The sequence below is a fragment of the Neltuma alba genome, unplaced genomic scaffold, assembly GCF_004799145.2.
Source record: "Neltuma alba isolate B1F8T4 unplaced genomic scaffold, ASM479914v2 tig00010438_pilon, whole genome shotgun sequence".
Lineage (NCBI taxonomy): Eukaryota > Viridiplantae > Streptophyta > Magnoliopsida > Fabales > Fabaceae > Neltuma > Neltuma alba.
The window spans coordinates 614,221-631,187 of record NW_021635334.1 but is presented as its reverse complement, the minus strand read 5'-3'; positions in this window follow the sequence as shown (position 1 = coordinate 631,187).

The following is a 16,967-nucleotide window of genomic DNA, read 5'->3' as shown; positions in this document are numbered from 1 at the left end:
TTATAATATAGAAAATCAAAATTATATGGCTTTTAGCCATTTAATTTGAAAAGAATGTAAAATTAGAGTTATATGGCTTTTGGCCATTTAACTTTAGATAGTAACTCTTTTAAGATACTGCTAGTATCCATTGGAACTTCGGGTTCCATCGAAATAGTGACATCAGGTCAATAAGAAATAGAAGGGGAAAAAAAACTCCAATTATAGCCATGGAACCCGATGTTTAAAACAACGGTAGATAATTTTTTTTTAATTCCATATAATGGCTTAGATTATCCTAGATAAATTGAATAGGAATACGAATACTTTGAAACACCATATATGTGATGCTCAAGATATTTTTATTTGAACAAAGCACGAGGTACTCCAGAAAAATAATATAGATGATGCTTTAAAATTATGCTGGAATAGAAAAGTATATCATACGCACCTTGATTAGAGTTTCGTGCTGATAACGTGTTATGAATAAAGAAGAATAGAGAAGAATCATACAAAGGAAGATAGGATTGATAAGAGAGAGTTTTTCTCATTCCATTCAAGAGTATACAATACATTATACATGGCCTCTATTTATAGGCACAGCTTTACATCTTTGATAGAATCTACAGATTACATGATAATATGAGATAATTGTATGATATAGAGATAATGAGAGATATTAGAGATTATAGGAGATATAGAAGATAAAGGGAGATATATGGACATCCACAAAGATATTATTATATTCATAGCAGCTTTTACTTTGATCTCTTTCCGCATCATATCACCCTATTACTCTGACAATTATATATATATATTTTTTAAAAAAGTAAAATAGTTCATACTAAGAATCACTTTCCTCTCAATTTCCCAATCAATGAATAGTGCGAGAATTGTTTACAAGTCAGTTTCTTAGCTTCTATATTAAGGAAGAGTGATGGTAACATTTTTCTATCATTTTTGCAAGATCAAATTGAATTACATACTATCAGAAAATTTCAGGCAATGTACAGTTAAATAAGAATATTTTTGTACAAAAAAATCAATTTTAAGCTTAATTAAAATTAATATAATCTTTAGTTCATCAAATTTGCTCTCATTTTAATTTTAGCCCTTTAAGTTTCAAATCACAAATTATGGTCTTTCAAGGGGCAAAATGGTCTAGGTTTTTATCAAATTATAGGAACAAATATTTTAGATGGAAAGAAATTTAAGAGTTCAAAACCTATGATTTGAAACTTAAAAGATTAAAACCAAAATGAGAATAAACTTGAAGGACCAAAAAATATATTAACCCATTAATTTATATTACCAAAATGAGGATAAATTAATCTTTAGTTAAGTTATATTAATTAAAATGATAGATTTAGTTAAATAATTTGAAAAAATTAAGGAGGATAAAAAAAATACTTAATCATAATATATGTTACATGATCTTTTAAAAATATTCATATGTATCATTAGATTATATATCACTTCATAAGCCAAACCAAATGGTCAAAATTAAGGATATTACATTATTAATAGGACTAGGACCAAATTATTTTTCAACTCATTTACGAGATGGCAAACAGGAGAAGTGAGAGAAAAAGTGAAATCTTTTTTAGCTAAACGATTTCATCTTTTTCATTAAAAAACAATTGTCAGAGTGATAAAGTGTCATAATGGGAAGAAAGATTAAATTGAAAGTAAAGTGATTCTTGACAAGAATGATTTCTTTTTAAAATTAAAATCACCAATCATTCTTAACGTAAACAATTTTTAATATAGCATTTTGATAAATAATTTCTGCCGTATAGTATTCAGGTAAAATTTTTTACTGTTTATAGGGATTTAATAAAATGCCGTAAGTTTTCTCCAAAAAAAAACCGCTTTGAAAATAAAAGTTACATAATATTTTTTTATAGTTTTTAATATAAAAGTTAATTAGGAAATTAGATTTGATTTTTTAATTCATCTTATTTATCATTTTTTTAAACTAATTTACTCAATTTAAAAACAAATATAGATAATATTATATTGAGATCATGTTATATTGATATAATTAATTGATTTATTTGATTTTTTAATTTATTCAAATTAGATAAATAGATCTTATATTAAAATTTTAGAATTAGTAGTAATAATGGACATGATTGGCAAAAGCAATTATGGAGATAAATTTGAATTTATGTAGCATTAAATTTATATATTGTGTGTGTGTGAATTGTGAGTGAATTGAATGTAACTAGGGACTTAATGTTAGATTGCGATCAATTTCAATAAAGCTGGTCAAAACCTCCATCTGAAGATAGTGCAAAACTGAAAATCTAATAAGTAATAGTTTTATTTTATTATCTTTTTCTAAGATTTGCAAATTAGGCTATGATTAGCTTCTAATTAAACATGCTGATGTAGGTCATAACTATTCTCTTTTAATATGTTTTAATTAGAAATCTATTTATATGTTAAAAAGGTGTTGGCTGAGACTAGTCAACTTGGCCTATTGGTGCCTACTCCAAGTCTCCGTAAGTGGAGCCGATGAACAGTACTAGGCTTAGAGACATTTCATTGTAGTTATGAACACTAGTAGCTTCCACATTTAATATAAAAGTTAGATAATTATTTTATTTATGACAAACATGTATTAATTTTTTAAAATATTTTTATTTAATAATTTATATTAGAACTACCTCTAAGCTGATGAATAGGGATATTTTGAAAAAAAAATTATAAATTTGAAAAATAAAGTGGATTGATATCTTATATTTAAAATTAAATATAATCTTCTACGAATTCTTATATTTAGGGTTGGAAGTGGTGTTAATTTTCTTAAAACTGACTTATTTTTCTCAGATCATTGATTTTGAACCTGTTTGGAATAGCTCATGTCAACTTTTACTCCTTCCGTACACTTCACATGATTTCATAAAATTACTCGTTACTTTTAACCTAGTTGCTTATTTTTGTGACATTTTTGCAGCACCTCGTATAGAAATTAGTATTTTTGTGACATTGTGACATTTTTTCTAGCAGGTTTCTCCACCTCCAAGACCCAACCTGCCAATTCTTCTCTAAATATTTCCTTGTGAGATACTCCTTGAGTCCTCAATATAAGACATGATTGGAAAGTTGATGTTGATCCTATATGCAAGACATATTTCACATGTTTGTTATCCCCCCCCCCCAAATTGACCATATTAATAATATTTCCCAAACAATAATTAACCATGAGAGATAGCAAAGGAATTAAAGAAGATACTTAGGAGGTTTTAGGGAAAAAAACATCAGATTAACTAATTTAGTTAACATCCCTAATCTATTTAAATTAGTTAATTAGATCTTCTATTAAGAATCAAATGAGTATATTTATAATTTTTACTTTGATCTACTCTTACGTTTGCATTATTATTAATTATATACCAACTTTCACATGGCAGAAACTACTCATTTGTCAATATGGAGATTGGCTGGAATGAAAAACTCACGTAAATTGGCTTAGTTTACTTATATAAAAATGAAAGCAATTCATATACTTAGATTGAGCTGCGATATATTTAGATTTAAGAAAAAAGATTACAAACCAATATAATTTTATTAAACTCATGGTTTTGGTACTAGAATGAGAGCACATTACATTATAGAGGTGGGGAGTAAGATTTAGTTTGGAGGATGGCAGGCACGATAACACTCGCCTTGCCCGTTACATACTGGCACAGAACAAGGTCCTTGACATTGTAAATCCTTGCAATCATAGTCACTTGAGCACTTTTTCATTAAATTGTGTGTTTATTGTAAGTTCAGCACATTTGCATTTTCCTGCAAGACACCAAGTTTCTCTTCTGCATTCAACCTTCCCAACACAATCAACATTTCTAGTGCATTGAGCATCTTCTTGCCTAGTTGAAATGCGTGCATAGTCATTTTACACAACATCAGAGAGAAGACGTAAATTATGGGCCTGTTTAGAATGGCTTATAAATAGTTTTTCATTCATAATTTACGAAATCCGAGGTAAATACATAAAAAGAATTTTGTCTCAGTTTATGTGAGAGTACTTATAAACACTTAGACATTGCAAATCCAGAAAAGTGAAGGGAATAGATTTTAATAGTCTATTTGTTATGAGGCAAAGGGAGGTGAAAGATGAAAATTTTAATGGGTTCCATTTAAAAAAAAAAAAAAGATTGAAGAAGTGGTTTGAAAGTTTTTGATTAATTTTTCTTACTCTTTTATTGTACATATTCTTTTTTCTTAAAATTTTATAATCCTACTTCTCTTCTTTTTAATTAAAATTTTTCTTCTACCCCCTGATAATGCCTTTTGTCGTCAAAGCACTCAATTAAACTAGATCTCAATTAATTTGTAGTTTAGGGCCAACCTAGGTCATTACTTCTAAGGAGCAAATTATAGGTTTCTTTAGGTAAAAATTTAGGTGATAAAAAAAAAGCAATAAATTGGACCTAAACTAAAATGCAAAATTCTAACTCTAAATGTAAGATGCAAATGTCCTAAAATATATATGAAAATTAAATTAAACTAAATGAATGCAATGCAATTTTTGGGGGGTTTTTTGAAGGAAAATAAAAATAATGAATAAAGAAAATTAATCAGAAAGCAAAGAAAATTAAGAAGTGAGAATTGAGAAGTTCTCTTCAGGTAAGGTAGAGGGGACAACTTAGGATTTGCATCGATTTAACCTTCATAACCTTAATTAGTTAATTAGACCAAAGGGAAGTGATAAGAGAGTGGAATTAATAAACTTAATTACCTACTTAAAACAAAGGGAACCCTCAATTTCAAAAGCCCTTAAACTATTAGAGAACTCATAATAGTATAAGGTTGGTTAATTAAGCTTATTAAAACCAATGACAAATAACCTAATTAATTCTGGAAATTATGTTTGAAATTATCCAATTAAACAATTAGACAATTACCCAACTTAATTAAACAATTAAGAGGCAAAAGAACCCAAATTTTGTAATTCAAACTACATTGATAATTAAACTCATAATGAAAACTCAATTATAAATTCAATTAACAATACAAAGGTTCTAAACATAAATTCCAACAAGTGTCTTCACACAAATAAAATCCAAATATCAATCTAATCCAAGCATAAAGATGACAATCAAGAACTAAATTGTCTCACAAAATTACAAGTTAAAATTATTTAAAACTAAATAATGTCAAGTCCTTAAATTACAAAGATAAATGGAACATTACTCCCTTGTGGTCTTCAAGTGCTAGCCCAAGGCTCTAGTCTTTTCCATGCTCCTCTCAAGTTGCCTCCTAAATAAGCTTAAGCTTCCATCAAATTGTCTCCTCTTCCAGGGTTGTTAGATGCCATAACCATGAATTGATTGAAGGTGATGGTGAGGAGTTGTACGTGGAGTAAGAAAGAAAAGGGTGTGAATTGATGATGATGAGAGCGGATGGATTGATGATGAATACATGGGATAATAGTAGCTCGGAAGTCAGAGACGTGTTGTTCCCTTGTGACCGTCCAATGAATCCAATATATGAGGGGATATATATCGGATATATGGCGTTGAATTGTCCTCTCAAATAAGAAAAATATTTTGATAGGAGAAAAAGAAATTTTTATGAATCTAAAGCTCAAGCCCATCAGTAATTAATTGGCTCACTTGATATTAGCCATTGGATTGTGTTTAAATCCCAAGAAACAATCTTACACCATTGGATCTCCTATATGCTCTTTCTTGACCTACAAGAATTTAAGTGCATCCATTAATGTAGATTATATCCAAATATAATATAATCTCTATCAAAATTAAATATTAGATATGCACAAAAATTAGGCAAGAAATTGCAAAACTTTCTAAAAATAATCTTTCTAAAAATATGATACTTGTTTCTAAAGAAATAAGAAAAATTAATTCCAAATCAAAAATAGAAAATCCCAAAATAATTATATTTTTACTCCAAAATCTCAATTTTTATGCAAAATCCAAAAATCAACTAATTTATCCAATAATGCATAAAAATCCAATTAAGCTCAAAATTATCGTTTAAATCCTGAATTAATGTGGGATAAAATATATAAAAATTGGGCTTTATTAATTCCCCCACACTTAGCCTTTGTACTCCTGGGCAAAGCAAATAAAGACCAAAGAGCAATAAGAAAAACAAAAGAAAATCAAATAAAAGAGAATGTTCCAATCACAAGCAAAAAAACAAGTCAAAGCATCCAACATCTCTCTTATCCAAGTAATCTTCTCATGAATCAAGAAAACAAATATCATGACAATTTACTTGACAAAAGGGAATCTAAGTCAGAAATCCCTCACCAAGGTTAATGTGTATGTCACTCATCACTCAAAAGTGTATTGGCTTGTGTTTACACTCAAAATCATCCTACTCAATCCTCTTTCCATAGGCTTGACAAAAATCTAAATTTTTCACCAATCATAAAGCAATTACAAGCATAAATTAAAAGGACTTTTATTAGGTTGTAATGGGGCTAAGGTAAATAAAGAACGGATAGAGTGTTTGGAAAAACAAAGGTGAACATCTTAGGAAATGAAGAGAACCAACAAAAAAAAAATAATGGAATGCAAGAAACTAAATTAAACTTGAATTAGGTCATTCTTCTTCTTCTTTTTCTGCTTTTCTCTTCTCCTCTTTTTTTTTCAGCTCCTTTTTTTTTTTGAGCTCCTTTCTTAGGCCGTTATATATATGCTCTTTTGATGCGAACCTTTATATTGGTGATACAAAGGCCCGGTTACTCAAGCATGGATAACTCATTGGCACTAAGATGCTACTAGCACGCTCATAACTTTTACTGGCTGTTTGACGTGAAGATCGACATTGGTGATGAAGATCATACTATTCTTTAGTGATAAACAACAGAGTTTATCTTAAATTTCATATCCTTTTAATTTTTAAAATATGTGTTATGGTGTGGTTAAATAATATAATCAAGAAAAAAAAATAGAGTAAAATACATTGACCACCCTTTGATTTTATATCAATTACACAAACCCCCCTTTTATTTTGAAAACGTATATAAACCTCTCTTACAGTTAAAATATATGTTATACAAACCTCCCTATTATATTTAAGATTTTATTTCCATCCATCCAAACTGTTAATTGACTGTTAAGTTTGACTTTAAATTATTTTTTTGACGAAAATAGCCCTTTTTAAATTAATAATTATTTAGACATTTATAGTTTCCAAAAAACTTTTTATAAAATCAAAAAATAATTATCTTTAAAATCTGTAATATGTTATGAAATTTATTAATTTTTATCTAAACCATAAAATTTTCTAATTTTAATATTTTATCATATTTATTAGAAATTATTTACTTTGATTTCTTTTAAATTGTAAAAACATATTTCAAATACATAGTTTTTTTTATTATCATAAAATTAAAATAATATAAGTTTAAAAGATTTTATAAATTATTTAAATTTTTAATTCAAAAATTTTAAACACATCTTTGTTACTAAAATCATAAACATATTTAGTTAAGTATATATAAATTTACTAAAAAATTAGTTAAATTTTTAATCAAATCTTTTTATGTTTACCTTAACTAAATGAAATTGATGTAACTATAAAGTTAAAATTTAAGAATTTATTATAATGAGGAGTAAAATAGTAAATAACTTTTATTTTAATATAAATTTCAGTTAAAAATAAAATTTTTAGAATATTTTTAGAATATTCCTAACGGTGTTAACTAATTGGACTAAAGTGTATGTTTTTAAAATAGAAGGGAGGTCTATGTAATTGATGCAAACTAGAAGGGGAGTCAGAGTATTTTACTCAAAAAAATAATATCTAGTATCACTAATAAAACAAAGTGATATCCTTTACCAAAAAAAAGAAAGAAGAGAAAGTGATATTTACCATGACATGCGGATATAGCAAGAAGAATAAGAAAGAGAGCTGAGATGAGAGAAGCCTTTCCCATAATTTCTTTGTTCTCAAAATTTATGCCAAACCAAAAGAAGTGGTTGTTTGTGCTTCTTGCAATATTAGTTCAGGTCTTGTACATATTTATAGTGTAGGGGTAAGTAAGTCAGTTTTTTTTTTGGGGGGGGGGGGGAACAGAATATATGGTAAGTGGATTATCAATTAAGATTTGGATTTGATGAAATATTTTTATAGAAAATAATTGAAGTGGTATTTAAAGCAGAAGATTATAGTATAATTGAAAATCTACATAACTAGAGAAACGATTCCTTGAAAGGTTTGTCGCAAGAAAAACCGAGAAAGTTTATATATTTGGAAAGAAAAATCCTACATGATTAATTCCTTGACTTTTTAAAAGAAAAATAACAAAGCAAAAAAAAAAAAAAAACATATAATTGTGTGTTGTTTTGCAAAGCTGTCAAACTCATAAATTTAAACAAACTCGTAATAATGATATAAACTTATATCGTATACTCAAATCATAAACTCATGAGAGTTTACTTTTATTAATAAATTGATATTAAAAGTATATAATCAAATAATTAATAAATAAAAAATTAGAACAATTTTGTTTAAATATATTTCTAATTTAAATAATTAAAATTATATTCATCAATATTCATAATTTATCACATTCAATAAATACATTTCTATAAAATTTATATATAAAGTCACTAAATATATTCAAATTCAAAAATTTAGCATGAGTTTAAAAACGAATTGATACCATTTTGTAAACTAAAAACGTAAAAACAGTAAACTCAGTAAATAAACTCACAAGTTTAACCAAATTTACAGTTATCACGAGTTTAAGAGCAAGTCGATACGATTTTATTAGCTGAAAATATAAAAACGTTAAACTCAAAGAGTCAAGTTGCAAGTTTGACATGTTGTGTGTGTATGTATTTGATTTCTTGATTCTGAATGATGTTTAGAACTTTTTATTAAACTACCATCTTCTTATTAAAATTTATTTTTTGCATGGTTCCCCCAAAAAATTTTTTTTTTGCAATTTTATTTTATTTCTCAGAATAATATATTAAAATAAAAGAGTCATTTAAAAACTCAATTGCCCCCATGTTTTCACTTCCCATGTATTTGTGTTTTTAATTACATTTTCATTTAAATTTGAATGTAAATATGTATATGTGGTTTCTAGCTAGATTCTGAATGATGTTTAGAACTTCCTATTAATCTACTATATCTTTCTATTAAAATTTTCTTTTTGCATGATTCCCAAAAAACACTTTTTGCAATTTTGCTTATAAAATTATTGCTTATAAAAAGTCAATCTGTTAAAAATAAAAGAGCCATTCAAGTTAAAAATCCGATTGTCCCAAGTATTTAAGGAAAATTACAAATAAAGACCCTCAATATATAAAATGACAATCAGGGACCCTGAATTTGAGAAATTACTCACAAGGACCCGGTCTCAATTTGTAATTATGAAATCATGGTCAAATTATCAAAATACCCCTCTTTATTATTTTTTTTAAAAGAACACCACTGCCTCTCCGGAATTCGGCCATTGGCACCAGAGCTCCAGCCGGTTCCGGCCATTGAGGGCGGCCTTCCTTTGTTTTTTTTGCAACTGTTTTTTTTTTAAATAGGAGGAAGGGGGGATTTGATTCCCCAACCTAATGCTTCCCAAAATTAGGAATGACCATCGAGCCAACAAATTTTTGCTAACATTATAATACAAAAAAAATATAAGTTAACTCATTTACTCTTGTTCCAGGTGATAACAACAATACATTTAGAAATAACAAGTTCTGATTGTAAAATAACACGTCTGGAATGAAAATTTAACAATATGTTTTTTTTATAACAACAATACATTTGAAAATAACAAGTTCTGATTATAAAATAAGAAGTCTGGGATTAAAATTTAACGACACGTTTTTTTTATAACAACACACTTTGTTTCAGGTGATAACAACAATACATTTGGAAATAACAAGTTCTGATTATAAAATAACTAATTTGGAATTAAAATTTAACAGCACCTTTTTTTTTATATAACAACACATTTTATTCTAAGTGATAACAACAATACATTTGAAAATAACAAATTCTGATTATAAAATAAGAAATTTGGAATTAAAATTTAACAACACGTTTTTTTATAACAATTAATTATTTTATACTTTTGAAAAGTAAATTATTTATAACTTATAAAAAGTATTTTTAATCTATTTAATTTGCTAAAAAAATAATTTTTATCTCCAATTTATAATCATAACTTGAAGTGTAATTTATTATAGATTAAAAATACTTTTTTATTGTTCAAATTTATAAATAAAATTTAGGGAAAATGACAACACACTTTTTTAATTTTTTTTTAAAAAAATTTTAATCTATATATTTATACAACTCATTATAAATCAAACTACTTCTTATAAATTATAAATAGTACAATTTATTGTAGATTAAAAATACTTTTTGATTGCTTAAATTTATAAATGAAATTTATCTCTAATTTATAATTAAAAATACTATTTTATTCTTTAAATATAAAAACTATTTTTAATATTTAAAGAATGAAATAATAAATTATACTATAATATTTAAATACTTAATAATAAATTTTAATATTTAAAGAATGAAATAATATAAAAATTTATACTATGATTTATATATTAAAAATACTTAATTATAAATGCTTTATAATTTATAAGAAGTTGTTTGATTTATAATGAGTTGTATAGATATATAGATTAAAAAGTATTTTTAGAAAAATAAATATATTAAAAATATTTTGATAAGTTATAAATAATTTATTTTCCAAAATCATAATATAAATAATTTTCTAAAAAAACTGTGTTGTTAAATTTTAATTCCAGACTTGTTATTTTATAATCAGAACTTGTTATTTCCAAATGTATTGTTGTTATTACCTGAAACAAAGTGTGTTGTTATAAAAAAACTTGTTGTTAAATTTTAATCCCAGACTTGTTATCTTATAATCAGAACTTGTTATTTTCAAATATATTGTTGTTATCACCTGCAACAAAATTTGTCGTTATAAAAAAAACATATTGTCAAATTTTCATTCCAGATGTGTTATTTTACAATCAGAATTTGTTATTTCTAAATATATTGTTATTATCACCTAGAACAAGAGTAAATAAGTTAACTTATATTTTTTTTGGTATTATAATGTTAGCAAAATTTTGTTGGCTTGATGGTCATTCCTAATTTTGGGAAGCATTAGGTTGGGGGGATTTGATTCCCCCAACCTCACTTCCCCCTGTTTAAAAAAAACACGGTTGCAAAAAAAAAAACAAAGGAAGGCCGCCAGCCTTATCATTAATTAATTGAATAAAACGTATGTCAAATTAATTAGGTCCATTAGGTCCAAGTATCTGACGAAATTTTGCCATATGAATTAATAGTACACATTAGTATTCAATCTCTATCAAACCAAATTATGCAACGAGACTTTGAGCGTTGCAGTTTTGTCGTCCCCTCGCTAACGTCGTTCATCAGAAGTTTCAATGCTGACGTGGACAATTAATCATGATGGCCAAATTTTATCAGCTTATTAGACCCTAACATACCTAATTAACTTGACGTAAGTTTTGTCCTTATTGATTATATACCTATTTTCAAATAACATATATTATATTCGTTTCGTAATGTAAAAGTTAGGTAGAAATTCAATTTAATTTTAACTATAAGAACTCAATCTATTTACAATATTTATCTATGTTTTTCTAAGCAACCCCTATAATAATTATATATGTTAAAAATATTTTATTAGTGAGTAACTCCAATACATATGATTCACAATAATATTTTAGAAAAGACAGCACTCTTTTATTACAACTAACTAACTTAATTTGTTTTCTTAATTTTTATAAATTAATTATCCAACTTTTATATTAAGAATCGAGCTAATAATCACTTGTACATTTCTTTGTCAATGGGCAGGTAGGTTGGCTTGGAAAACCTATAAACCTAGTGTTGGTTTTGTTCATTTCATCAACCCCTTTATTGTGGTGCAAGAATTACTTGATCGATTTGGACAAATAGAATGCATCACGTTCTCTATTTCGATCCTTTTGTATGTAGTTATATAACTCTTTACTATTAGGGAGAAAAAATTTAGGCCACAAGTCCTTATAATTTATCTCAATTTTAAATTAAGTCTTTGTAGCTTATCTGTTTAGATGGGGTCCATACTGTTTTATTCATTAATTTTAAATTATAGACTTTTATGAAATTTGATTTATAGAAATACATAGATGTTAAAACAAGGTGAAATGAAATGAAGCAGATTTCATAAAGTCTATGAAACTTTACAAATAAAAATTAATGACTTTTATATTTAAGAATGAATGCTTATAATGGATCAAACTATAAGGATCCAATGTAAGCAAAATAAACTACATGAACTTAATTTAAAAGTTCAACAAAATTATAAGGACCCGTTAAGTAATTTTCTCTAAAAAAAACTTCAAGCAATTCATAAACAATCCAGACTTGGCTTTGATGTTTAGATAAAAATTTTTTTTTTTAAAACTAATATAATTTTATTAAACTCATGGTTTTGGAACCAAAGTGAGGACACAATACATTATAGGGTTGGGAATAGATTTAGTTTTGGGCATGGCAGGCACAATAACATTGCCCTTTGCTGTTACATGCTTGGAAATAACAAGGTCCTTTGGGACATAATAAATATTGGCAATCATGGGCACTTGTACACTTTTGTACTAAATTTTGTGTGATTTTTTGATCAAGGCATTGGCATTTTCCCTCAACACAAGCAGGTGTTCCTATGCATTCGAGTCTCTTGCCACACTCAACACCACTGCTGCATTCAATGTTGTCTTGTCCTGCTCAAATGGTTACGCACATGTAGTAATAAAAACAGTTAAAAACATTAAATTTATTATAAAATTTAAGTGATTTTTAATATTATTCTTATTAACTATTATCTTCTATTTTAATATAAGAACTAATTTGACTTTTATTTTGATTTTAAATATAAGATCCCAGCTCATTTTGTCTCCTATATATTTTTTTTAAAGGTAGTTTTTGTAATGATGATAATTCTAGTTGATACACTTAATAAGCAAGGATTTTTAGGAAAGATAATATCTGTTTGTTATAAATAGCTAACTTAACTAGTTTTTTTAATTTATTTAAATTAGCCAATTAGTTCTTATATTAAAAATCAGAAGTAATATATTATATTGATTTCTACTCTCTCATATGTTTGCATTAAATCTGGGTATATATTGGGGAAAAAAGTTAATACTCTTTGAAACTATCAAATTCTTTGTAAAAGGCTCCAAGAGCACACTCTACAGGGTATTTTATAATAAGGAACAAAGGAGGTGTTAGAAAAGTGACTCGAAAGAAAGTGTAATGGTAATTTTGAAATGTTATTATAATTTTTGAAAATCACGAGGAGTTTATAATTACACATGATTTGATTAAAAATGACAATAAATAGAATACTCCCTCCGATCTACTACCTCTGGTCCTAATTATAAGAGCTAATTGACTAATTTGAGGAGATTAAGAAAATAAGTTAAGTTAGTTATTTATAATAAATAGGTGTTATCTTTCTTAAAATATCTTTACTGACTAGAACTACCATTATTAGAGGGACTATCTTAAAAAAAAATACATAAATATAAGAGATAAAGTGGATTAGGGTCTTATAATTAGGATCAAAATAAAAATCAAATGAGGTCTTATATTAAGGATTGGAGGTAGTATTTGATATATCAATTTCAATACTACTTTCATCAAAACTAAGGAGAGGTTTAACACTTATTAATTTTGCTCGAAGGTTAACAAAGTTGCCAACTTTGCCTTTGTTAAATCCATCCTTTAAAGACCCAACTTTATAAAGCATAAACCAATATTGAATAAAGACGATATAAAAAAAATGTAACAAATATCTCATATATACATGATGTCTTATAAACATAATCCAGCATCTCTCCTTGATCCAAGTGCTTTATAAAAAGGGTTGGAGAAAATATAACAAGGATCAAAAGTCAAACTACGCTCAAGAGATAAATAACATGACTTGTCTTAAATTTCTTCTCCCTGTAATTCTTTTTTTTTAAAAATAAATGGATGTGATTGGATAGAATAACCAACAAAAAGGAAAAAAAAATCTATATCAATATCAATCAATATATAAAATATAAATTTACCATAACATATACAGTAACATACTAGTATCTAATATTATCAAAAGAAAGTGATATTACCATGACATGTAGATGCGACAAGGAGAACAAGAAAGAGAGCTGAGATGAGAGAAGAAGCCTTTTCCATAATTTCTTTGATCTCAAAATTTCTGAACAATTTATGCCAAACCAAGTGAAGATGGTTGTGCTTCTTGCAATATTCGTTCAGCTCAACTTATTCCTATTTATAGTGAATTAAGGGGATATAATATAAGTACGTATGGTAAAGTTTTTCTTTTTTGGAAACTGAATATATGGCAAGTGAAATCAAAGAGTTGGATTTGATGAAGTCTTTTATTTAGAAAATAATTATAATGGCATTTAAAGATTAAGATTTTAGTATATATTGAAAAATCCTAAGTAATTAATCATTACCTTTTTAAAAGACAAATTACCAAGCAAGGAAACATAAATATATATTAACCCATATATATTTGTGCGTGCGTGTGTGTGGTTTCTAGATTCTGAAATATGTTTAGAACTTTCTATTATTAAACTACTATTTTTCTATTAAAATTTACCTTTTGTATGAGCAAAAGAAAAGAAGAGCCATTTAGAAACTCAGTTGTCCCTGGTTTATCCTTTTCACTTTCATGTATTTGGCTTTCGCGCTTCATTTAAACTTGAATGTAAAGTATTCGGATTATAGAGTAACAAAACAACTACACAATTGTCAAAATATACAATCGGAAATTGGTTTTTTTTTTTTGCATCAAAAAATTTTTTGGCCAACAATTTTAAATCCAACTACAGGTAGTTTTAACTGATGCCTTTCTGATTTTCCCCTTTTTGGGAAGCTTAAGGCTTTTTTTTTTTTGGGAAGTTATAGTAGATATGATCAACCAAACGAAAAAAGGAAGACATGCTAAAACATTGATGTAGCATTTCCTAGGGAGAAATACGTACAATGAGGCATAAGCAATGAATTAAGGGGGGGGGGGGAGAGTCCCTCCAAATTGCTTAACTTTTATGAAGTCTTCGAATTACCAAAAATAATGATTTTTTGTGCACTTTTAAAGACTTCATAACAATAATGATATTGGCACATTAATTTGAAATATGTTCAAAGGTAATCAATATGCCAATAATTGGTTGGCTTGAGAAGCTTATACGCCTGATGTTTTCTTTTTTGCTCCCTTTATCAATCATCTGTAACTATGTGAAAATTATATTTTCGGTTTTTCAAATTCATACAAAGTTTTATTTTAGTCTCTTAATTTTATAGGGTCTTTTTAGGCTTCCGCTCGCATTGACATTTTAAATATTAACAAAAGGTTTTTAGATGCTGATGTATTAAATTTAATTTTTAAAAAGTAACAATTATTTACACACAAAAAAATCATTTGAGACTAATTGTTTTAGGGTAAAGAAATAAAAAGATACTTGATCAAATTAAGGGATTAGACTAAGACCTTACAGGAATATATACTTTTGTCTTGTGTTGTGCACTGGGTTGATCAATTTGGACAAATAAAGTACATCGCGTTCTCTAATTTAGTTGAGGTACTAAAATCGGACTGGATAATTAACCAATCAAGGTAATAATTAAATGATCAGTGAGTCAGATTGGGATAAACTTAGAGTCAGGCTGGTCATATTAAACTAATATAATTTAATTGATAATAATAAAAATATTACAAAACAACATCATTTATAGACTTAAAAAAGTTTAACCAGCTCACCTAGCTTAGCAGGTTGACTAGGTTATGTATAACTGGTTTGCATCACTTCATTCTAGTTCATGCTGGGTTGCTTTTCCACCGATTCATGTACTCAATTAGATTAGATCAAAACTGACTAGTTATATCTGATTTTTTTGAATTATGAATTTAGTCCTTTTGTATGTAATTACATGATTCTACGGTAACTTTTGTTAAAAAAATGAAGCAATTCATAAACAACCGAAATAATTGAGCTGTGATACTTAGATGAAAAAAGGTAAAAAACCAATATGATTTTATTAAACTCATGGTTCTGCTGGTATCAAAATGAGAATACTATAAATTATAGAGAGCTGGGGAATTAGAATTAGTTTTGGCCATGGCAGGCACAATAACATTGCCCTTGGCTGCTACATGCTTGGAAAGAACAACGCTCCTGGGGACATAATAAATGTTGGCAATCACAGGCATTTAGGTACTAAATTTTGTGTGTTTTGTCCAACACATTGGCATGTTCCCAGAAGACATAAAGGTTCCGCTTTGCATTTAATCTTCCCAACGCAATCAACATGTCTCCTGCATTGAACATCTTCTTACCCTATTGATGAAATGCCTGCATAGTCATTTTACAAACAAAATTAGAGAGAGGACATAGATTATGTCATAGATTTTATTGGGCAGTACTTTTGAAATGTTATGATAATTTTTGAAAAATCAAGAGCGCTAACTGATTCTTTATAACTTTTCTTTTTTTGGTAATATATGTGATTTGGTTAAAAATGACAATAAATAGAATACTCCTTTTGATACATTAGTTTCATTTTTTTTTTTACCTGAATCAAGGGGAGACTTGACACTTGATTAATTCTGTTTAAAAATTAGCAAAGTTTCCAACTTCTTTTTTTTAATTAAACTCATCCTTTAAAAACCCAATTTCAGAACGCATAAACCAATATTGAATAGAGACAATATGAGAGAAATATAATACATATTTCGTATGCTGCCTAATAAAAAGTCTCATACATCCTTTTTTTTTTTTTTTAAAAGCGGCTTAGAAGGGCAGGATGAAATATAAAAAGATATCAAAAATCATATTATTCTTAGGCAATGAACAGCATGATTTATCTTAAACTTCGTTTCTCTCTAGTTTTAAAAATATTTGGTATGGAGTGATTAAATAGTATAA